Source organism: Aotus nancymaae, unplaced genomic scaffold (assembly GCF_030222135.1).
Source record: "Aotus nancymaae isolate 86718 unplaced genomic scaffold, 86718_ANA_hifiasm-v0.15.2.pri h1tg000029l, whole genome shotgun sequence".
Lineage (NCBI taxonomy): Eukaryota > Metazoa > Chordata > Mammalia > Primates > Aotidae > Aotus > Aotus nancymaae.
The window spans coordinates 73726007-73752729 of record NW_026988442.1 but is presented as its reverse complement, the minus strand read 5'-3'; the positions used below and the strand labels follow the sequence as shown (position 1 = coordinate 73752729).

The window sequence follows — 26723 nt, the reverse complement described above, 5'->3', positions numbered from 1 at the left end:
GAATATCAGCCACAAAGATTGCTTTAAAAGGGTTCATTCTTTGAAAATCATTGTAAGTTTTTTTTCTCCTCTTTTGTGATATAAAATTATGTTGACTATTGACTATTTTTATTTTATTTACTTTATTTTATTGACTATTGACTAATTTATTTACTTTATTGATTATTTACTTTATTTATGCTTTTGAAATACCACCCCCTCCCTGGAGATGTGACTCCCTGGATGGGATCAGAGCAGATACTGTTGTCAGTGAGGGAGTAGGGATTTTGGAGCTTGTCAGACCTGAGTTTAAATCCCAGCAACACCACTGACTATTTGTGTAACCCTGTGCAAATAGCCTTGTCCTTTCAGTTTCTGTAGAATGGGATATCAATGCCTATCTTCCAGGGTGATGGTCAGAAACAAATTAGGTGATGTCTGTAAAGCACCTGTCTCAGTACAAAGACTCAACAGATGAAAACTACTTTTGTTATTATTGCTAAACTCAGTGAGGTCCATTTGTCAAAATAGTCTTGATTCCAGCTAGAAGTTGAGAATTATTTCAGTCTATGGACACCCAGACACCCAGAGCTAATTGGAATAAAGTCACCAGTTTGGCAGACTTGGGTTTATTTTCTTCTCCTCCCAACTCACAGTGAGTACTGATATCTTTTTAATAAGGAATCTGGAGCATTTCTAGGGGTTTACAAAACAAGGTAGAAAGTAGCCTGGGTGAGATGAATCTAAAAAATAGAGGGAACGCAAAGGGAACCTGGAATCAGTGGGAAACTTCATTTTCTTTAATTAGCATATTTAAGTGAAGCTTAGAAGCTGCTCCTGCCCTGAAACATTGCATTTTATTAAAAGCTGTTTAGAGCTCATAACCATTCTGCTGATTTTCTCAAAACACATTCTCCTTATAGGCCGGTGCTAAACTGTGCATATGAAATGAGCTCAGCTTAATGTTGTGTTAAAAGAATTTGGTCTCCAGAGCTGTCTCTCTTCTTAATAATATGTAATCATACTCCATCTATTTAGTTTTCATTTAACTTGCCCCATGCAGGCAATGAATCCAGTTTAATTAAATGTGCCTTTAAATAGTCGAACGGCACTCATTTGCACCTAGCAAGCCTCTCTTTCATCCTATTAAGACCCCCTCAAGATATAAAAACCCAATAAAGAGGCCTTGTAAGATGTGTGTCTGATAATGTGAGGGAAGTCTGACATTTGCTCCATAATTTAGTGAAACCTGCAGCAGCTTTTGGGCACATTGTCACAGTTGAATGGAGCCAGTGTGGGGCCTCTTGGGTTCTGGGGAGCTGTATCTGGAAGAATCCTCACAAATGGCACATTTGGAGATGAGCTGGTGATCCTCTAGGTTGGAGCCAGCAGCAAAGGAAGTGAGGCCACTGAGATGGCAGACAGACGCCCGGGGAAGCTCTCAGAGGGCCTTTAAAAAGGGCCTGGCCTGTGCCTCTGGTTATATTCTCTGGGGATAATGCATGGATGGGGCTGCAGCTTTCCCTATTATAAGACGTGGAAACAGGGAAGGGAAACCCATCCTGAAAACTGGGAGCAGAAAATTAGACAGTATTTTGCAGTCAAGAGAGGTAACAGTAGAATACATAATTGTTGTAGTGACTATCCCAATCTCTGGGTCCTCCAGTTAAGGACTGGACTCAGTTCAACCAATTGGTTCACGATTCATGCAGGTAACACATTATTTCTTCAGCAACTGCCAAGTGCTAGCCCCTGTTACAGACCAGAGACACAACAAGAAGATGACAAGCAGATAAAATAGATGGTGTCAGGTGGTGAGAAGAAAGATAATACATCAGATTAAAGGGTATAGAGGTTAATGGAGTGGGCAGTTGTAGAAGTGGGGTGGACATATTGTCAGTGGAGACCTCATTTGTTAGGTACTATTTGGTAAGCTCAGATTTGACACACTCTTGTGGGTTATGTGCTCAGGGCTAAGTTCTAGGGGCTTTTACATTGTATGTCAGAGACTGTCTACAATGTGTCACTCCTTGGTTGACTTAGTTGATTGTGTTGATTGGTTGGGGCCCCCTTTATTTATATCCTTCCTCAACCGCATGCAAAAGATGACTTTTTCCAGTTGTTCTCTCAGGGATTTTTAAATGCCATGTTATATTGTTCTCTATGAGTTCTAATGTATGTAAGCCCTGTCTGCCTAGTGAAAAAATAAGCTCTTTAATGTTGAGAATTCAGCCTTTTAGTTGTCTATTTCCCACCCAGCAAGAAAGCCTCTATAATACAGGGTAACACAAACTTCAAACTGTAATATGAATTTGGAATTTATATTTTGGTACTTTAAGCTTTGAAAAATTGGCCTATGTATCATCTCAATAACCCTGTATAGTGAACAAAATCTGCAATGTCCAGCTATGTGGTCTTGGGCAAATTCATTCATTAATTTACTCATTCATTTAACAAATATGATTTTAATTTGATGATTAGTTTTCTTGGAATTCAGTTTTCTCATTTAAAATTTAGGGACATTAATGCTCATTTTGCAGTTTGAAAATGATATAGTAAGCAGGTTAAATAACTACCACAATGTACATACTAGTTGCTCAATAAATAGGAGTTATTTATGATTTCAAACATGCTTAGGATGATGAGTGGGAGCAGGAGATGTGAGATGTCATGCAAAAGAAACAGCTAGAGGCCAGATCATGACAGAATTAAAAACCTAATTGCAATGAGGGCCATTTGAAGTGTTTCAAGCAAGAAAGTAGCATGATCATATGATCATACTGGTGACTTCATAGAGAACAGATTAAAAGAAGACCAAAGTAGAAGCAGAAACACCATTTAGGTGGGTGTTGCAGTGGTCCAGGCAGGGAATGATGGTGGTTTGTGTGTGATGAAGAAGATGAAGAGAAGGCAGCAGACACACAAGGTATGGTTCAACAGTGGAATGGACAGGACTTGCTAGTGAACTGAATATGGAAAGTAAGGAAAAGGGAAGAGACTCCCAACTTTTCAAGTTAAGCAATCAAATGTATTCTGAGGGAAGTAACACTCAAGGCCAAGTAGGTATGGCACTTAGTTACCACACATCACACCTAGATTCCTAATGACGGTATTGGCCTAAAGCTCAGAAGATAATGCTGGGCCAGGAAATAAAGTTTCCTGATTTTAACATCCCATGGTATTTAAAGGCATGGGAGACCAGGAGATCACATGGAGAGAAACTGAAGTGTGAGAAGAGAGGAGGACTCTGGTGAGATCTCTAAAGAACCGCACAGCTTTAGGGTTGCATAAAGGAGGAGGAAGTGAGGAGACTGAGGGGTGGCCTGTGGCACAGAAGAAAAATCACAGAGGCTAGGAAGAGATAGTGATTCAATAGGAGAGTAGTTTTTTATTCTGTCAAAACCAACTGAGAGGTAAAGTTAGATGAGGGTTTAACAAAACAGAGATCACTGGATTCCCTGATAAGAGAAAATTCAGAAGACAAGAGGAAAAACCAATTTGGAATAAATATGAGAATAAAGGAGAAATAGCAAAGTAGAACTATTTTTAGTAAAGGGTTATTGAGACCTATTACTTTCCAGGCACTGCTACCGATGCTGGAACTGAGCAGTAAATTGACACTGTCTTAAGTTACTTCTGTTGTTGAGAGAAGACAGACAATATACATACAAAAAAATACACAATATGTCAGCTAGAAAGAATAATGTAGCATTAAGCAAGACTTAAAGGGACTTAAAGGACTGGTTGTTGTCTTATATAGGGAAGTCAGAGAAGTTGGCCAGGGAAGTCCTCCCTCCTGAGGAGGAGTTGGAGCACGGACTTATAGATAATGAGAGAGAGAGAGAGAGAGAGAGAGAGAGACAGAGAGAGAGAGAGAGAGAGAGAGAGCATGCACCATGAAAATATCAGTGAATACCACGTTCCATGCAGAAGAAGCAGTACATATTAAAAACCTGAAGCAGTTGCATGAATAGCATTGATAAGAAACAGCAATGAACACTCAGCATAGCTTGAGTGTAATGCATGAAGTAGGTGAGGTCAGGGTGGTGAAGGGGTGGTAGGGTAGAATCATGTCAGGCTTTGGAAATCTTTTTCCAAACAGTCTTTTCCTCTAAGATGCAAGGCAATTGGGAGGTTTTCATCAGAAGCTGCTGCAGGGTGGACATGGCAACAGGGAGAGCCACTGGGAGCTATTGTTGTGGTCCAGGTAAGAGATAATAGAAACTTGCAGTGGATGGTAGTGGTCAAATGGTTAAAAAAAATTCTGGAACTATTTTAAAGCTAAAGGTGATATAATTTATTAATAAATTGGGTGTTAAGTATGAGTGATGGAAAAACGTCAAGGATGACTACATAAATGATTTACAAAGTTGACTGTGAAGAAGGGTTCAAAATATCAGACAATGGCTGGAAGGGACAGGGAACAAGGTGAGCAGTTTAAGAACGTGTTTGCCTGAAAATGAGAGGAATCCTGTATTAGCTAAGGCTGCTGTAACATAATGTAATAATACCACAGACAGGGTAGTTTAAGAACAGAAATTTATTTTCTAACAGTTCTGGAAGCTGCAAGTTCAAGATCAAGATGGCAACAAGGTGGGTTTCATCTGAGGCCTCTCTCCCTGGCATCCAGATGGCTGTCCTCTTGCTGCCTTTTCACACGGTCATCCCTCTGTGCCTGCACATCCCTGGTGTGTCTGTGTGCTGAAACTCCTTTTCTTCTAAAAACACCAGTCCTATTGGAATAAGGCACACCCTAATGCTCTCATTTTAACTTAATTACCTCTTTAAAGGCCCTATATCCAAATGCAGTCACATTCTGACTTACTCTGGGTTAGAGCTTGAACACATGAATTTCAGGGAAAACACTATAAAACGTGTAGCCTTGTTATTTTGGCTTAGTAGCCATAGAAGAAGATGAGGAATGACATGAAAGTGAACTGCTCTCCCTCTTTTCAGACCAAAATATCATCTAAGATCAGGATTTCCAATGACCCATGTGGCAGCTGAGGGAGAGAGTGCCTTGCAGCAAGGCTTTTGAATTGTTCTTGGACTTAAAGGGTGAATTATATAAAGAGGAGTTTTTGGAAATATTTGAAGGATTGGTATGGAGGCCACATGTCCTTTTTTGGAATCAGGTTCTAGAAATGGAAACCTACAGATTTTGAACTCGCCACCTGTACCACACACATTTTTCTAAACCTAGTCTCAGACTGAGAAAGAGAGACAGAAAGAGAGATCAGAAAATAAAAATAATAAAAAGCGAAAGAAACTGCAATTTTGACCTAAGGACCTTAAGCGGAACAGCAGGTTACTCGGATACTCCTTATTTAAATAATGAAAAGGAAATGAGAGAAAGTAGATGGTCATTATTATCACAATTATCACAGTTGTCATCCCCTCATTGATGCCTCATTAAGATGGATTTTAGCAGATCACAATCTAATATACTACTATATTGAAGACACTTTTTTTTGTTGTTGTTTACTGCAAGGATATATTTCACCACCTATCATATTGCTGTCACTTCATGTGAAACAGCATAGAGCCAATTCTGTAAAATGAAGACACTTTTTTTAAAAAGTGGAAATAAATCAATAAAAGGTTAAAAGATTACTGATGAAAGCATGGGGTGGATTGCTAAGAGTGTAATATTTAGATTATGTTCTTGAGCTGGGCATTTTAAAAAATGTTGTTTTTACCTGTATTCATGTTTCTAGGGTGTCGTCTCTGGCTTTAATCTGTTAAGATTCAAATCCTCACTTGAACACTTACCATGTGACTCTGGGCAAGTTATTAACCTAAATTCCAATTTCCTGACCTGTAAAATGGGAATAATGAGAACACTGATCCCAGAGAGCCACCATGGTGATTCAATGACTGATGTGGGTTAAGTGCTAGGTATGGCATTTGGCACAGAGCAAGTGCTAGATAAATAGTTTTAGATAACTACTAGTGAAGCAGAGCAAAAGGTAACCTGAGTTATTGAGGTAATGTGTGTGAGTAGGATGCAAGCCACGACAGAGGTTACAGGGCCATATGTGCATACGGATGGCCATGCTGAAGTAGGGACTCTGTGGTGTATGCCTCATTCTTACTCAGGACAGTGATGAAAATGGGAGAGCCTTGTTCAAAAAGCTGGACAACAGTGCCATTACAGGGGAAAAGCACTTACCTCTTCTCCACATACATCCTTTGTTCAATCACATGCTTCAAGGTTGCAGATTGAAAACATACATTCAAAGATTACAGCTTTTAGAGTTTCAAGACAGCAACAGAAGAGCATTCAATCATGTGGGGGCCCTTCATAGGCCCTGTTCTCCCTGTTCCACTGTAATTCACAAATGGTTGGAAATGCAGAGCACTGAAGAGTATTAATTAGGACTTTCCAGATCTAATGGCAACAAGTCAAGGAGTCTAAGTTTCTTTTCTGCTGGACGGATCATCCAGTGGGAGTTTTCTATTTAGTTGAGTAAAGCTCAACTTTTATTAACAGTTTCATTCTCTCTTGTGGTATGTAAACTCTGCACACACTCAGGGGCACCCAGAGAAAACTACATTCTGGGTTATTAGTAAATTTTCTCCAAGTGAAGCTGCCAAACACAGCAGCTTAAAACTAGATATAGCTTCTCAGGAAGCAGCCCAAGTCCAGGCTCTGCCACTGAGATTGGATTAACAGGAGCTCACAGGGCTCTCTTGGATAAGCCAGATGGACCCATGGTTGTTAATTTGGGAACTTTATTAAATAGTGGATTAGGATTGAAAGGACATGCCTCAAAATGTAAGAAGCCCTAGTTTGTTGAAATGAGAAAATTGATACTGAATGAGTTATATCTTGAATCTGGGCAGACTTGTTTTGGCTACCCCACTGCTCAACTCCTAATTAGTAGGGCAGAGAAAACAAGTCCACGTAGGCTAAATGGCCAAGAACAGATGAAAATCAAGCTAATAATATAGTAATTAGGAACGAAGCCAAAGCAGGACATGCAGATGCCCAAAGTTAAAGAGATGCAAAGAAGTGTTGCTATTCAAAAAAAAAAAAAAATGGACTGGTCAGAACAAGTTTTTCAACAGCATATATTTTTAGACTAAGATTGAGGAAAAAGGTAACAGGAAAATGATTAGCCCCATAGTTAGGATTACTTACATATAGAAAATATTTGCAAAGTTTCCCTTCTCCTTTCATATCATAATGAACACTGAAATTGTGTTGTTTTCCAACATAGCTGCTATTATTTGCAAAATAGTAATTCTGCAAAGGAAACAGCTTAAAATAAAGTATGCCTGATGCTTAGGAAGACAGCAAAGAATGCTGTCTCTGAATAGTTACTCTAAGTAGCTTTTGATCAGGACCGAATGGCACAGAAACAGATCTGATTCCAGTCTCACTGGTGCTGCATACTCCACGTGATCATTTTCAGGTCTCACTTCTGCATTGGCTTCAGGGTACTTCTACATCATGTGAAAGTGCTGTACAATTTCCAAGTTCCCTCTAACTCAAACATTCTGTTATCCTTCCCTCAGAAAGATCCTTAAAGACAATGGAAGACTAAATAGTAACTAGAACTTTTTCCAAAATAAGGCTGACATTATCTGCAAATGGGTTAAATCACTATGCTTATGTTTGATACTGCTATATATTTTCCCATTGCAGCTTCACAGTCTTCCCCAGACCTTATCTGTGTATATAGACACATCTGCTTAACTGCCTTAACAGTAAAAGCATTGTCAAAAATGTGAAAATTCAGGATATAAGTTTGATGACACACTTTATTTCTCCAAATTAAAATAAAACTAGATTAATCCCTTAGTGGAAGTTTGGAAAAGTGTTAGCCATCCCCTTCCCTTGATTTCCCTGTCAAAAGATGGAGAAGCTGCCTTTCTAATCCTTTTGTTGCAGCTTCTATAGCCAATTGGTTTTTATTACCAAAAAGTGTTGCTGAAGAATCTGGCTGATAATGTCCAGGGCTGCAGTTTTTCACTAGACCAATAATATGGTTTGGCTGTGTCCTCACCCAAATCTCATCCTGACTTATAACTCCCATAATTCCCACATGTCCTGGGAGGGACCTGGTGGGAGGTAATTGAATCATGGGGCAGGTTTTTCCTCATGCTGTTCTCATGATGGTGAATAAGTCTCACGAGATCTGATGGCTTTATAAAGGGGAGTTATCCTACACAAGCTCTCTTGCCTGCCCCCATGTAAGATGTGACTTTGCTCCTCATTCATCTTCAGCTATGATTGTGAGGCCTCCCCACCCATATGGAAATGTGAGTCAATTAAACCTCTTTCCTTTGTAAGTTACCCAGTCTCCAGTATGTCTTTATTAGCAGTGTGAGAACAGATTAATACAACCAGCCTCCCTCAGTAATCTTTCAAGAGATTGAAAATGACTGCTTTTGGTGCTGCATTCAACTCAAGTGTAGCATATACCTAAGAAGTTTGCAAAGTGGTTCCAGAAAACTTTTACAAAAATAAATAAGTTATATAATGGAATAACTCCCTATTTTATTAAAATCCTTTCATCTCTCTATTTTTAATTAACAAAGGTCAGCAGTATGAGACAAAATAAGAATCACCATTTAGCTCAAACCAACAAATATTTGCTGAAATTCTGCTCCATATAAGCAACGTATTTTTGTGTGGGAAACACACAGATGAAACCAACTCTGATTTCTAGAAAGAAGGTCACAATAGAGGTGATGGCAGTGTGAAAAGTGAATATATGACCATAATGCAAGCCAGTCTGTGAAACTGTTACTGTGGTGTTGAGGGTGGAAGGTGTAGTGGGGAGTTTACTTTTTGTGAGCATTTGTATTTCATTTTGACTTGGAGGTTAAGTAGAACTTCAACAGTGAGAGAAGTAAAGGAAAAAGCAAAGATAATAATAATGGCTAATATTTTCTGTGTAATTACTTGCTAATATTACTGTTTTTTATTTTAGGGAAGAAATCTTGACCTATATATCTTATCTATGACATTGCACAGCCAGAACTTGAAAGCATATTTAGTATCAAGACCTGAATTTATAAAACTGAGAGGAATAAATAGAATAATATATTTGGGCAAAGCCTGTAGTGTCCAGTGTGGTTGTGGCATCTGGTGAGAGAGAAAATGTAGGAGAAGATGAAGTGGTAATTTAGTCCAGATTTTAGAAGGCTTTGACTATCAGACAATATTTGACACCATTTACTGAATAAGAGTCCTTGAGACTGTCCATTCAGGAAAAGGAGGGAACCTTTACTGTGGCACATAGTTAAATGTTAATACCAAGGCTGCCCCCTAGGTACGCTAATAATTAGATGCATCTTCAAACTAATTTGCTTTTTGGGCTGGGCACGGTGGTTCACACCTGTAATTTCAGCACTTTGGGAGGCTGAGGCAGGCAGATCACTTGAGTTGGACATCAGCCTGGCAAACATGGCAAAATCCCATCTCTACTAAAATACAAAAATTAGTCAAGTTTGTTGGTGCAGGCATACAGTCCCAGCTACAAGGGAGGCTGAGGCAGGGGGGGAATTGCTTGAACCCAGGAGGAAGAGGCTGCAGTGAGCCAAATGGTGTCACTGTACTCCAGCCTGGGTGACAAAGCAAGACTCTGTATCAAAGAAAAAAAAAAAGAAAAGAAAAATAAATTGCTTTTTATATACATTCAGCACTGAAAAGAGAAGCAGAGCACTGTTTGGGGAATAAAGGAATCTCATAGTGGAATTGCATGTTTTTTCTGAGTTCTGGCTCCAAACTTTCATGTAAAATAAAAAAAAAAAAACTGTTTTATGTCTTAGTTGATTGGAACTGCTATAACAAAAGGTCATAAACTGGGTGTCTTATGAAAAACAAAAATGTATTTCTCACAGTTCTGGAGGCTGGGAAGTCCAAGATCAAGGAGCCAGCAGATGCAGTGTCTGGTGAGGGTTTGCTTTCTGGTTCATAGATGGCACCTTCTTGCTGTGTTCTCACATGGTGAAAGGGGTAAGGGTGCTCTCTGGAGCCTCTTGTATAGGAGCATTAAGCCCACCACCTAATCTAGTCACCTCCCAAGGGCTTCACCTCCTAATATATCATGTTGGTGATTAGGTTTCAGTATGGGAATTTTGGGGGAACACAAACATTCAGATCATAGCAAAACCTCTCCATTAATTTGAAACAGAAGCACCTTATATTTTGTGATATCAATTATTATTTAGTCAAGTTTTTAAAGAGTTTCACTCCTCCTCCAATGTTATCATTAGTATATAGACACTTGTCATGTTTTCTGATTGCCTAAGGCTTTCCCAACACTATTTTGAGAAAGAATTCATAGAAATGGCTTTGCCAGCTTCCTTGCAGCTTGATTTCAGGCATGTTACCTAGACTCCACCAAGTGAATGCATTTTGCAAAATATGATAGAAAGCAAGCTGTGTGAGGAAGAAAGAATTGCACATAATCTATTTTGTTTTTGTTGCCAAGATTATCGAAGTATTCAGCATTTGAAGGCTGCAGTAGCTGCAGAAGTTGAAAAGGTGCTTTCTTATGTCAAAGGGACATTGTGAAGGAAGCAATAGTGCTTTCAGAAGCAGTGAGTTCTTGATGCACAAGTGGTGGTGGTACAAATTGTATTATCTAGTGAATGTGCAGTTTTCTTACCAGACCAGTTTCATAGTGTGGTTTAAAGGCAATGCTCTGAACACTTAGCCTCCAAGTTTCTTTTAACAATTCTGTGATTTGCTAAATTTTGCCTCCATTTTGCCCAATAATTTAGGACAACCTACTCACCTCTTAGCCCTAGCTTCCAAGTTCAACATGAGAAGGTCAAATCATAAACAAAGCTTTCAACATTTCACATTGCCCAGCCATCTCTCAATCTAAAGCCCAGGATCTCCAAGGCAAAAGAAAAGCAGCTCACTTCATCTGCAAAAGATATGTGTATACAGACATTCTATATTAGATTGAATATTTAAAGTAGAACCTCATAGACATATTAAAGATGTCTGCCGTTAAACAAAAGAGAGAGATGATTTACTGTGATAATATACAACAAGATAATTCTTCATATTCCAAAAGGTCATGGATAAATTATTCAGTGGTAAGTAATATTTTTAATATATAGTGCATCGTATTTCATGGAGATTTACTGAAAACTAGTTTTTTTGTAATTGTTATGAGATCCCACCCATGCCCATAGACAACCTCCGCATCCTGCCAGCAGCCACTCACTCCACTGGTGGGAAGTCTGTGAATTGGGTAATGATGGTGCTATGCTTCTATAGTCCTGACTAGTGGAGCTGTGATGGAGACAGAGCCACCACCACACTGCTGTTAGGACTTTTCCATAGACTCAGGGCTGGCTCAGGGAACAATTGTGAAATAGATGAGTTTTTATCTTTAGAACCATGTCACATGTCCCATGAACAATTCTGCTTGACCACCACCCCTATGTCAGTATAAGGGACTGAGAGTACTGTCACTACAACAGCATGGCACACTCCAGTGCATGATTTATAGCAAGGAATAGGAAGGCGAAAGTAGCACGTTCTTTGGATTTTATATCTTACAGTATGTCCTGTGAACTTTGCCTGCTTTTTACTTTGTAAAACCTGTGGAACAGAAAGGAGAGAGCCTACCTCTTACACTCAAATGAGAAATGAAATGATGTATCATTATTATTTCTGCTAATAGTCTTGAGTATAACAGAGAATGAGTCCCCTTAAGAAGAAAGAAGAATAAGCAACAGCTTAACAACAGAAAAATATTTTTTGTTTCCTTCTAAAAAAGAACAGATCTTGAATCTATACTCCAATATTAAATAAATAAATAAGGCCTAAAAGACTCACTCACAGCAAGCTGAGAAATCAGTGTGGGTAATGCCTGATTATTAATGTCATTTTGAGTAGAAAAAAAAAGTACTCTAATGAAAACCTGTCTAAAATTTCTCTTAAATTTTCTGAATTATCCCCATTGTTTTAAAAAATGAATGAATAAATTTAAACTCTGAGAAAGTGTGAGAAGTTTACATAATATCTTGATAACAACTCCCCTAAAATACATACCCTCATCTCTGTCTGCCATCCCACCACTCCTACATCAGGGCCACACAATAGGCCAAGAGTTTCAATGTCCCGAACACCAAACTTGCTAAACGTGGCTACATTAATCATGTTCTTTTACACCAGTTGGTGGGAGCAAAGCTACATTCCAGGTAGCTAGATTCAAGCACTATATGCTCCTCTCTTCAATGCTTCTTTCCCTGTCGCCAGGCTATGCCCTGCCCTCTGGTTACAAATGCCACTTGCAGCTTGATTTCAGGCATGTTACCTAGACTCATTTTTTTCTTCTCCATCTCAGCTTAGGCATTGAGCCAGCCTTCCTTCCTTCCTTCTCTTTTTTTCCTTCATTTCTTTCTTTCCTTCCTTATTTCTTTCCCTTTCCTTTCTTCCTTTCTTCTCTACCTCTTTTTTCTTTCCTTTCTTTCTTTCCTTTCTTCTGACTCTCTTTCTTTCTTCCCTTCTTTCCTTCCTTTTTTTCTGTGTTTTTCTTTTTTTTTTTTGAGATGGAGTCATGCTCTGTGGCCCAGGCTGGAGTGCAGTGGCGTGATCTCAGCTCATTGCAGCCTCTGTCTCCTGGGTTCCAGCAATCTTCCTGCCTCAGCTTCCCAGGTAGCTGGGAATACAGGCATGCGCCACCACTCCTGGCTAATTTTTTTTTGTATTTTTAGTAGAGATGGGGTTTCAACATGGTGGCCAGACTAGTCCCAAACTCCTGACCTCAGGTGATCCGACCACCTTGGCCTCACAAAGTGCTAAGATTACAGGCATGAGCCATTGCGCCTGGCCTCTTCTCTCTTTCTTTCTCTTGCTCTCCTTTTCTTTCTCTCTTTCGTTGCTACTCTTAACTAAAAACTTCCTTGATTCTCAGCCCTAGCTGTCTTGATCCGCTGGATGGATTGGCAATTTTAGCACAGAAAAAGAGTGAAAATTCTTTCTTTGCTTCTTGATGCCTACCTGGAGCATGTTTTGAGGAAGGAAAAAAATGCATTGTCTGATTGCATCTGTTTGCATGATCCACGGAAAGACGTGACTTATTCTTGTGAGGTATAGGTGATCTCCAGGTAATAACACCAAATTTCATGCTGAAAGTGAGGAAGGAGTGCATAGAAAAAAAAACAAACAGAGAATGAGTAAATTTATAGTCAGGATAAAATGGACAACAATGTAGACTACACACATGGGTATATGGGTGGTGACTATGAAAAATAGCCTTGGAAACATTCATATATAATACAGGTCTAGGAAACACTCATAATTTTTATTTATTTATTTATTTTTATTGTACTTTAGGTTCTGGGGTATGTGTGCAGATCATGCAGGATTGTTGCATAGGTACATACATGGCAATGTGGTTTGCTGCCTCCATCCCCCCAATTATATTGCAAGGGCATGATGATTAATCTTTCAAAAGACTGTTGTAGAACTCTGTCATTCTGTTTCACCCTCTCTGTGACTAACCCTTAACTTCTCTCCCTGAGCCTATAGCTACTTGAAAGTGTGCACAACTACACTGATTCTATCTTCTTGTCCACACTGTCACCAAAAGGTTGTTGATAAACCACAAATGGGGTGCTCTGCTGCTGAACTTTCTCAATAGCCTGTTATTATCTATAGGATTAAGCCCAAAGTCCTTAGGAAGGGCTTGGCTTACCTCATTTCCCAGAAATATCCAACACTTGGATTCTATCAATGTACTTATCTGCCATATGTTGGTTTATTATCTTAAACCAACATGTTCTTCTTTTTCCTTTTTTTTTTTTGAGTCAATCTTAGGCTTACAGAAAAGGTGAAGAAATATTACAGAGACTGTCTGTATATTCTTCACTCCTCTTCTCCTCCCATCTTGCATAACATTAGTTCATTTATCAAGTAAAAGAAATTTACATGAGGAAACACTATTAACTAAAGACCTTATTCAAATTCCGTCCTTCTTTCCACTAGCTTTTTTCTGGTTTTGTATCATATCCAAATCCCACCTTGCATTTTAGTTGTTATTTCCTCCTAGTCTCCCCCAGTCTGTAAAAGTTCCTTAGTCTTTCCTTCTCTTCCCTGACCTTGACACTCTTGAAGAGTAATGATCAGTTGTTATGCTAAATGTTCCTCAGGTGTGGTGTGTCTCATGTTTTCTTGGGATTAAAGTAACGTTATGCTTAAACACCATGAAATGATGTTGTGTTTTTCTCCGTGCATCATGTCACAGAGCTCATGATGTTGATATGTCTTATTACTGGCAATGCTAATTTCTATCCAACAGAAGGTTGTTTCTGCCAGATTTTACTTCTGTAAAATTATCTTTGCCTTTGTGGTCAATCACACCTTGGAGGAGGTGCTTCGAGGATACGTAAATTTTGTTTTTTCTTAAGCTTTTACCCAATGAATTTAAGACTCATCAGTGATTTTTACCTGCAACAATTATTACTGATGCACGATCAGTTTCTCATTTTTTTCTCTTTTCCTTAAATGCCTATCTCCATTTTTTTTCTTCTACCTAATTCCTACTCATATTGCTTATCCCTGCTAAAGATAGTTTCTTCTCTGGGAAATCTTTTCACATTGTCCTAGGTAGACCAAGACTTCATCTCTCCATTCCTTCTTAGCAGCCTTACACATGGCCCCACAATAATCACCACCATGGTATTGGTCTTTTTTATTTCCCTGGTAGTTGATCTGTGTGACTGGAAACTCCTTGAGGGAGATGACACTGTCTCAGTACTTTTTCTACAAATACATAGCATGGGATCTGGTTTATAAGAGACAATCAATATGTCCTTAGAGAATAAATGAATGCATCTATTATATTATTTCCAAAATTCATTTTTAGGTTAAAAAGTTTAGTTTTTTTTTTTGTTTTAGTTAGAAGAATAATAATTCACTTCTAAAACTGGGATTCTGATTTCCTGCCAACATTTTCCCCCTTTGGGAAACTTGCTTTATGATGTTTCTGGAATCAGCCCTATTTAATTCTCCAAAAAGCAAGTTAAAATTTTGTTTTGTACTTTTTTTCCCCTACCTTCCCTCATCATACAATGGTCTGCTCTTTCCCCTCCACTTGTGATTCTGTTTGTCTGCACATTTTCAGGAGCAAATGTAAATAAACTACTCTTTCATTCTTTTTGCTAAGCTTCTGGGTGTCTTCTACCCTGGTCTTGACATGAGCTTCTTTAATCATCGGTGATAAATTTCCTCCTGTGTATTTGCTTTATTCTGTAGATTTAAGGGAGGTTTTATAAAAGTGCCTTTAATCCCCTGAAGATACAAAACAAAAAGCGGAAATTGACTCTTTGCCTGACAGTTATCATCATTATTATTACATAATTAGTGGTTTGAGTCATTAATGCAGGAAACTAGGCATGAATGTGGATGAATGGCTTGCCTGGCCATGTGCCCACAGACAGGTCAGCAGTAGCTGATAAAACTATAAATGCTAAAAGGAACTTGTCCTCCTTCATCATCATCATTATCATAATCGTCTCATCACCACTGTCTTCATCATGAAAACCTATACCACGTTGTGTGTGGTCTGCACAAAACCATGACTAATACCAAACATGCCTAATCCTTTAACATCACTCCTTTGAACCCTCTTAGCACTTGATTTTGACAGTTCCCTTAGACTGCATTGTAGCCATTTGGTGCTGCGATCTTATCCTTCTCAACCTACTTTCTCTCTACCTTTACTAGACCAGGAATTTCATAAAGGCTGAGGTAAAAGGTTATACTCCTCTTTATCATTAGTACTTATTGCTATATGAGAACATAATAGAAGCTCAATAACTGTTGTGGAATTAAACTGTCTTCCATGCAAAGCAGAAAAAGAAGCGATAAATTGGGGAAAGGCATGTAAGAAATTAATAATTCCAGAATCAAAACTTACCTTTGTCATTGATAAAATGTTATTGATAAGCACACTTTGTGTACAGACAAGGCTTCTAGAAGTTCTGAGAAGTTGGAAACAGATTCTAGAATGAGACCTGGAAATATCAAAGATTCATTTGGACTTGATTTATGTAACACTTTTTTAATAGCGGGAGACATTCAACAAAAGGAATAGTCTAACTGTTATTCCTTTTGCATCCACAACAGAATTAATTTTAAGACTACCACTTCTTAACTCCTATTTACAGTGTCTTAGTTCTGATCTTCATTATTTTTTACCTGGATAATTGCAATACCTTTGAATGATTTTCCAGCTTCTAATTTCTTCTCCCTACAATTCATAAGAGATGGTTCCCCATTGATCATAAGACCAAATTCAATTCCTTTTTACAGCATATTCAATTTCAGCCACCCGTCTGTTTTATTGAACTTCTCTGTAATCATGCTCCTTCTACCTTCTACCTTCCAGCTACCTGGAACTTCATGAACGTCCAGGAGAACGTGCACCATGCATTTATTATTCCATGCATTTCTTCATACTGTTTCTATAACCTGAAAGGTGTATCACTTTGATTTGATCTTTCAGGATCCACATAAAAATATGATCCTCTCAATGAGATAGATATTCTACAAGTTTGTAAGACAGAATTGTTCTGCCTCCATCATCTGCCATAGAACTCCATCTGTAGCTTTATAACATTCGTCATATTGTGTTAGAATTCAGTTTACCCTTAAACCACACAGATTTGGACAGCACAGGTCACTTACATATGGATATATTTTCAATAAAATTTACACTCAGTGTTCCTGCCTCTTCTGCCTCACCTTCTATCTCCTTGATCACGTCTGCCTCTGCTACCCACAAATCAGCAAGACCAATCTCTCCTCTTTCTCTCCTCAATCCACTCAGTGTGAAAATGATAAGGATGAAGATCTTTATAATGATCTACTTCCACTTAATAGGTGGTAAACATATTTTCTCTTCCTTGTAATTTTCTTAATAAAATTATATTTTCTCTAGCATATGTTATTGCAAGAATACAGTATATACTACACATAGCATACAAATTATGTATTAATTGACTGTTCATGTTATCAGTAAAGGTTCTGGTCAATATTAGGCTGCTAGTTGTTAAGTTTTTGGAGAGTCAAGAGATATACTGAGATTTTCGACTGTTCAGGGGACCAGCACCACTAAGCCTCTCACTGTTGAAGGATCAACTGCATTTGTTTATCTAACTGAAGTTCCCTAGGCTAACAGCTGTTCATCTCCACACCAACACCTAGAGAAAAATGTAGTAGGCTGAAGTGCTCTAACAAACCCTGAGACCTCTGTTGTCTATCACAATGAGAACTTAATGTTCACTCACTTAAAATCATTGTGATAGCAAGAGGTGGGTGTGGGGGTGGGATGAAATTTTTTGTTTCACAGTCACTCAGAGACCCAGACTTCTTATATATTATGACAACTCCATGCTCAGTATGTAGACTCCAAATGTTTCACAGGAGCAGTAAGTGGAAGGTTGCATGTGGAAGATTTTTGTGGGTGAGATCTAGAAATGTTATATAATTCTCCATCACATTCCATTGCCATAATAGATGCAATCTAACTTAAAGCATCCTGGGAAATGTAGTTTAGCTGCATGCCCAGAGAACAAGAGAGACATGGATATTGGAAAGCACAGCATCCTCTGCCATCCTGCTCAATAAATGGGTACAGAATGAATACAATGGAAGGCTCTTTTTAATTTAAAGCCATTGTGGTGAATGGAAGGAACAAAGAAAAAAATAGTTTTTGAATCCAAAAATCTTGGTTTCAGACTACAGCAATGCAAGCCAATTAGTACCTCTGTGACCATGGCAAGTACCTAAAACTCTCTAAACCTCAAGTTCTTCATCTGCAAATGAAGTTGGTATGGGGGTTAACTGAGAAATACATGAAAAGCATCGGGCACATAGGAGGAGCTATTTAATAATTATCCTCATTTTATTCAAATCAATATTTTTAAGAATCTGCCATGTGCTAGAGCAGTGTGCTAACCATTAGGAATAGAAAGACCTATTAAAAGCATCACTCACCTTTAGGGAAATCAGAGACCAATTGTTAAGGCATAATTGTAGGTAAGAAAATGAATATTTAAAACACACTGTAATAAACAGGCTTTTCATTATAGAGGGTAGAAAAATGCCCAATAAACATGAAAAATGACTCAAATCATGAATCATCTTTACATATGTATGGGAAACCATCATGGTTTTAATTTAGGTAAAATTAAAAATATGAACAATAAAGTGCTGGCAAGTATATGAAGCAACTGTGACTTTCTTGCCTAGTTGGAGGAGTGCAAATTGGTCCAATTGCAATGAAAAAATATTTTAAAGTACTTACTAAATCTTAACATACACATATCCTGCAACCTAGCAATCACACTCCTAGACATATGCCCAACAGAAATGAGTGCTTATGTTCACCACAATATACAAAAACAGCCTCTTTACGCATAGAAGCTCTAAACTGGAAAGAAACCAGATTATCTGGGAAGAAGCCTGAATGAATTTTCTGGGGTGATGAAAATGTTCCATGTCTTCATATGGATGCTAGTTACAGCTAAACAGTTAACATCTGTACATTTTAATGTATATAAATGATGGTTTAATGATAACAGTAATAACAATAATGTCAACAATATTGAAAAATATGTTTTAAAATGGGTGCTTCCAAATTGGCAGTTACAAGGGTCTCATCACATTTCAGTTGTAGTTTTTGATGATGACTCCTATATCCTAGAATATGCCACAGCTCCTCCTGCATCCAAAGAAAGTTTACCAATGACACAGACCATCTCAATAATTCTCTCTACATTATTAGAATTATTTGTTTTAAAAAATCACCCTCAGTTTTGGCATTAAGGCAATCTAGCTATTTCATGGCTGTTCTGCATACTAACCAAGTTACAGTTCAAGACAGATCATCCAAACATACCCTCCATTTTGGACAAGAACCCAGACAGCTATTTTGTTTCTCTGCTTGCCAAAAAAAATCCACTATATAAATTAACCTTCTTCATTAAAAAAAAAAAAGGATAATCTTCACATCAATGATAAAACACACCAGGTAGGGAAGAAAATATTGCAAATCTGACTTAAAATAAGAAATAATAAAACCAATTTCTTCTAAGTCCTCTAAAGCACTGTCTTTTAAAGACTATATCTCGTTCCCTAATTATATGATAATTCATGAATATATTAAAAATATTTGAAAATATAAAATAGACTATATATAAGATGCATAAAATATATGTTCTCTTTTAAAAGCTATTTAGACTAAAAAATTACAAAGTAAAGAATAAAAATTGGAAAAATATCAAACTCACAATTTCTCCATGCAAATAAAGTAAGCATTATAAATATAATTCTATAGAAGAATTGCTTATTGCTGGGCCAGGCATGATGGCTCACGCTTGTAATCCCAGAACTTTGGGAGGCCAAGGCAGGCAGATCACATGAGGTCAGAAGTTCAAGATCATCCTGGCCAACATGGTGAAACCCCGTATCTACTCAAAATACAAAAATTAGCTGGGCATGGTGACACATGCCTGTAATTCCAGCTACCTGGGAGGCTGAGGCAGGAGAATCACTTGAACCAGGGAGTCAGAGGTTGTGGTGAGCCGAGATTGGGCCACGGCACTCCAGCCTGGTGACAGAGCCAGACTCCCTCTCAAAACAAAAAAAAAAAAAAGAATTGCTTACTGCTTTGGTTGTCCAGGTCTTAGGTCTCTGCATCTGTGAATAGAAATGGAATGGGGAGTGTCTTCCCATCTGGCTCCATTTGCAATATAAATACTATAATTTTTCTTTGATTACATTTTTCCAATTTTTGTTTATCCTAAATTTACATATTTTGCTATTTCTATATCTTCATTTACATATACTTACAATTGTATTTTAATGAGAATTGGAAGAGGCTACTCACACCTTTAAATCAGAAATCTATTATTTTTAGGATGGGGAATATCAATGAATTGACAGTGAGTAAGATCTACTGCCAAACAGTGTAAGGGTTTCCGTAAAGCGTGGGTTGTTAAGGACACTAGATGCAATTTTTGGCAGAAAAAAACAAAGCAAAAATGTTCTAAAAGCAAAGAAAAACATGGAGAAAATTGTTCTATAATCATTACAGAATAACAGATTCCTCTGCTGGCCAACTCGCAGATTCCTGTGTGAAGAGAGGTGGTAGAGCTGGTCTGCTCATTTAGTCTCACTGGAATCATTCCTCTTTTCTATTTGGTGACATTTGCTTCAGATCATTAGCAACCAAGAAAGCAGTATGTAAGCTGGCGGAGTAATTGAAGTGGACACTCTGGTGTGTTGTTTCCCACTAAAGATCAAGGTTCAGATACTCAGGGATGTAAAACAGACAAAAAAAGCAGTCACCCATGGAAAATATCACGTGAACTTTATCCCAATAGTGTAATTTTATTTGATATAGAAATCATTTCCTTCACCTCCAAGACGGAAGCTTTGAATATCATTTACCTGACTTCTATGGCTCTTGGTGATAGTTTCTCATGGAGACACTTGTATGTTGGTCTCTGCCAAATTTGCCACTTTTATGGAATCATAAATGGTGCTTTTCTTGAAGAAGAGGACTAATTTAATCAGAAATGGAGTCCTAAACCTCTTAGTATTCTGAAGGGCTCTTATAAAGTTTGACACTGTAAGTGTGAAATAGTTCACAGAAAATTTTAAAATAATACTTAGGATTTCAGATAAGAAATGCAACATCTTTATACGTGGGAGAGGAAGAAATCTAGCAGTAGAGCATTGGACAAAATGCCCTCTCTGTCTCATGCACATCTCGTCTAACTCTGGTTAAATCAAAGTCTCTACCTACTCTACACCGGCTTCCTAGCAAGGTGAGCAATTGAACTTCCTAAGCAGTTGAACATGGCTAGAGGAAAAACACACAGCCCTATTAACTGGCATCATTTCATTTTTAGGACTGTCAATGTGAAGTTGTCCCACTGTTAGGCTATCCTCATGATATCCTCAGCTGACACTTCAAAGTACGAGGCTCTGTTTTGAACTCCCAAGCAACTCTATGGTCTAAGCACTATTATTATCTCAGTTTTACACATCAGAAAACTAAGGTACTTAGCTGGTAAGTAAGTTTCTTGAGGCCATAATCATAAGTGACCCAGCCAAGACTGGATTGCAGTCTGGCTCCACGGTTCGTGACTAGTAACTAGCACGCTATACTGCCTCTACCATCTTCTCTCGTTTTTCTGGTAAACTTGATTCTCCACTGTTAGAGAACAATAATTATACACATATCTTCTCTTAAAACCTACAAGCATTTTTCCCTTTTCTTCATTCTTAATTGATGACCTTGGTTTTATTTCCCTGAGAAAATAAATTATACAGAAAAGGACACATTCATCTTTCCATTGCCCAGGCTCCATGAATTTCCATCCATATACCCCACTCTCTTTCCTGACACAGTGGATAAAACATCCTTATTCAGATAAGGCTGCTGAAAACTGTTCCTCCAAAGTGTACTGATTTCCATTCCCTCTGGCCTGCTCTGGAATTTGGCTCTTACATCAAATTAATTCTTCCTGTTGGATAATCCCTACCAGCTTATGTAGTAGAAGCAGTGATGCCGCAATAGATTTTCTTTGCTATCCTACATTTCCTATGACCTTTGCAGTTAGGCAGGCCATGTGATTAGCTTTGACCAATTAGATGTGCATCGTGTGATTGGTTTTGGCCATTTAGATGTGCATCACTTGCAGGCTGAGAGTGAAAATGCCACTCATTCTTTTCTAGTGTTTCTCTTCTGCTGCAACAAAGGGGTGGCTCCATATTTGAGATGTGAAGCAGATACACGACAGATATAAAACAACAGAGCATCAATCAGACTGTGACCCTGAGAAACTAGGGAGCATAGCCTTTAGCCAACCCTCCTTGAACATGTAGCATAAGTGAAAAATAAACCTTTGTTGTAGACCACCAAGATTTAGGGTCCAATTTGTTACTGCAGCAAAATATAGCCTATCCTGACCACTAAAGCAGGTAAACACATTGTGAAAAAAATATCTTGACCCTACACCTCCTTCCAGCTATCTTCAATTTTTTCTGCTATGTTTAGAAAAAAAAAAAACAAGTGTATTATCCACATTCAGTCATCACTTTCTCACCTTCCATTGTCTTTTAACTCCATAATCAGGCTTTTTTCCTCACTCATCACCCTTATCAGTGTCACCAATGCTTTTATCGCAGTAAATTCACCAGTCAGTTCTATGTCCTTGTGTTACTCAAACATTCAGCAAGCTCTGAATACTCTCTTCACTTTAGTCTCTGTGAAGTTTATTTTTTCACAGATGGCTCCTCTTCAGTTCTATTTGCTGGTTTCTTTTTCTATATCCTTCTCTGAATATTGTCCTGCTCTCATTCTTGGTCCTTCACCCTGTTCTCCCTCTGCCTCCCTCAGCAATCTGCCATTTCAGTGATCTTATAATAGAATCTACATGTTGATAATGTCGCAATTTGTATTCCCCATCCAGACCTCTTCCAGGCTCCAGACTCATCTCTAACTTAGTTGTACTAGCAATAGTTCACATGTACTTAAAGCATAACTTGTTCATATCCACATTTTTTCCACCTCAAATCCCCAAAAGGCCTGCTCCCTCACTATCTTCTTCATCTCAGCCACCAATATTCTTCTACTTGCTGAAGCTCAATCAGGGCCTGTGCTTAGAGAAAGGTAGTACACTGCTCCAGTGTAGATGCCTAGATGTTGAAATGATTCATTCCATAATCTCTGATCTTTCTCTCGCGTCAAGCAACCCCATATCCAAGCCACCAGAAAGCCCTATTGGGTTTGCTCTCAAAATATATCCAAGTCCTGTTACTTCTGTTCTCTTCTTCAAATATCACACTTCTCTGAGATACGGTCTTCTTCACAGACTTTAGATATTATCTCAGAACTAGCTGTGTTGTTTCTACTCTTGCCACACTACAATTTATTTTCCACACAGTCAGCAGAGAGCGACTTCAAACTGCACCTCAGGTTCTGCCCTTCCCTCGCAACACACTCCACAGCTCCTCATCACGTGGGGAAGGACAGCCCAGCTCCTTGTCATGGGCTCCCTTGGTCTCTGTAGCTCTCCAACCTAACTCCTGCTTTGCTCCTCCTCACCCCCTCCACTTCAACCACACTAACCCCCTTAAGTTTTTACAACACCATGAGCTCATTTTCTGCTCCTAGACCCTTATACCTGCCATTCCCTCACTTTTGAACACTACTTAGTCAGAACTTTATACAGTTTATTCTTTCAAATTTTCAGTTCTCTGCTCAAATATCACCTCTCCAGGAAAGCCTCTCCTGACATCTATTCTAAAGTAGTCTTATCGCTTCCTATACTGTACCTCCTTTAATTTCTTGGTAACACCATGATATGAAAGTATATTTTGAGGGTTTATTTTGAGACAGAATTTTACTTTGCTGCCCAAGCTTGAGTGCAGTGGTACAATCTCAGCTCACTCCAACCTCCACCTCCTGAGTTCAAGCAATTCTCTCACCTCAGCCTCCTAAGTAGCTGGGATTACAGGTGTGTGCCACCACACCCAACTAATTTTTGTATTTTTAGTAGAGATGGGGTTCTGCCATCTATACTAAAGATGGCCATTTTGGCCAGACTGGTCTTGAATCTCTGACCTCAAGTGATCTGCCCACTTTAGCATCACAAAGTGCTGGGATTACAGGCATGAGCCATCAAACCCAGCCTAAAAGTATATTTTTGCATATCCTTCTTTGCCTAACTATTCACTTTCTGTCTTCCCTGCAGTAACTTAAAAGTAAGAAGTGGTTTTGTCACTGGGTTTACAGTGCTCTGAGCAGAACCTAGCATCTAGTAGGGGTCCCATGCGTCTTTGTTGTATTAGTGAATGAATTGATCAGCCACACATCTAACTTTGTATATACTTCCTTTGAAATTGTGTCATTTTTCTTTAGATTTTAATTTCCAAAGAAAGGGATAGATTCAATGAAGCAAAAAATCTCCCTGATACAGAAAAGATCAGGAGTGATCCCTATCTGAGCAGAGACCAAGTCTACAAATAGTTGACAAATTGTCTGGGTTTTGGTCAATTCATTTTTTTAAATTATAGTTTAAGTTCTGGGATACATGTGCAGAATGTGCAGGTTTGTTATATAAGTATACACATGCCATGGTGGTGTGCTGCACCCATCAATCCGTCATCTACATTAGGTATTTCTCCTAATGCTATACCTCCCCTAGTCGCCACCCCCGACAGGCCCCGATGTGTGATGTCCCCTCCCTGTGACCAGTGGGGTGTTAAAGTCTTCCACTATTATTGTGTGGGAATCTAAGTCTCTAAGAGCTTACTTGATGAATCTGGGTGCTCCTGTATTGGGTGCATATATATTTAGGATACTTAGCTCTGCTTGTTGTGTTGATCCCTCTATCATTATGTAATGCTCTTCTTTGTCTCTTTTGATCTTTGTTGGATTAAAGTCTGTTTTATCGGAGACTAGAGTTGTAACCCCTGTTTTTTTTTGCTTTCCATTTGCTTGATAAATACTCCCTCATCCCTTTATTTTGAGCCTATGTGTGTCTTTGCATGTGAGATGGGTCTTCTGAATGCAACACATTGATGGATCATGATTCTTTATCCAATTTGCCAGTCTGTGTCTCTTAATTGGAGCATTTAGTTCATTAACATTTAAGATTAATATATATATATAGCATATATATATTTAACATATATAAAATATATATATAACATTTAATTCATTAACATTTAAGGTTAATATAGATATAAAACATATAAAATATATACATATATATATTATTGCATGTTCTGCATATGTACCCGAGAACCCAAAGTGCAATAATATATATAATATATAATACATTATATTTATATGTATAATATATACAATATATTATATTGCATTATATATTATATTTATATATAATATATGTATTATCTATGATACAATATATATTATATGTATAAATATAATATATACAATATATACAATAATATTACATGTATTACGTATATTATATATAATATATATACAATATAATATATAATATATGATATATAATACATATTTTATATATATTATATTGTTGTATATATTATATTATATATATTATTATATTCTTCACATGTGCCCCAGAACCTAAAGTGCAGTAATATATATATTATTAAGTGCAATATGTATATTATTTATAATATATATTGTATATATTTATAATATGTATATAAAATATATATATTGTAAAGTGCAATAATACATATTATTATATTCTGCACAGGCACCCCAGAACCTGAAGTGCAACAATATATAATATATATATTTTATATATATAATATATAATATATTATTGTATATTATATATTATATTATTATAATATAATTATATATGTATTATATATATCATAATATATTATATAATAGATTATATTATATAATATATATAATAATAATATATAATATAATATAATATAATATTATATTATATTATATATATAATTATATAATATATAATTGTTATTATATATTATATTATAATTATATATATTATATATAGTATATATAATTATATATATTATATATAATATTATATATAATATAATTATATATAATTGTATATATAATATATATATATCATAGGTTCTGGGGCACATGTGCAGAATATAATAATATATTATATAATATATTATATAATATATTATGATATATATAATACATATATATAATTATATTATATAATATTATATAATATACAATAATATATTATATATAATATATATTATATATAATAATATATATTATATATTTTTATATATTAATAATTATATATAATATAATTATATATATTATGTAATATATAATATATATATTATATATATATATCATAGGTTCTGGGGCACATGTACAGAATATAATGTTATATATTTTATATAATTATATTATTATATTCTGCACATAATTATATATATAATTATATATATATTATATATATATCATAGATTCTGGGGCACATGTGCACAATATAATAATATCTTATATGCCATTGTATATTATATATAATATAATACATAATATAATATATATAATATACAATAATATATTATGTTATTGTATATTATATATAATATAATACATAATATAATATAATATATATAATATACAATAATATATTATATATTATATATATAAAAAATATATATTATATATTGTTGCACTTCAGGTTCTGGGGTACCTGTGCAGAATATAATATATATATAATTATATATTATATATATATATATATTATAGGTTTTGGGGCACATGTGCAGAACATGCAGGATTGGTGCATAGGTGCCTATATGGCAATGTGGTTTGCTGCCTCCATCCCCCCATCACCTATATCTGGCATTTCTCCCCATGTTATCCCTCCTCAACCTCCCTCCCCTACTCCCCCACAACAGAACCCAGTATGTGATGCTCCCCTCCCTATGTCTGTGTGTTCTCATTGTTCAACACCTGCCTATAAGTGAGAACAAGGGTAATATTTTTATGTGTGAATTTGATCCTGTCATTATGATGCTAGCTGGTTATTTTGCTCATTAGTTGATGCAGTCTCTTCATAGTGTTGATGGTTTTACAATTTGATGTGTTTTTGCAATGGCTGGTACTTGTTTTTTCTTTCCATATTTATAAGTGCTTCCTTCTGGAGCTCTTGTAAGGCAGGCCTGGTGATGACAAAATTTCTCAGCTTGTCTGTAAAGGATTTTATTTCTCCTTCTCTTATGAAGCTTA

At 36.9% G+C, this 26723-nt stretch overlaps 1 pseudogene; it reads right to left on the bottom strand.

Moving 5' to 3' along the window:
• LOC105723647 (small ribosomal subunit protein eS4, X isoform-like) overlaps window positions 1-26723 on the bottom strand; it is a 612439-nt pseudogene that overhangs the window by 174402 nt on the left and 411314 nt on the right.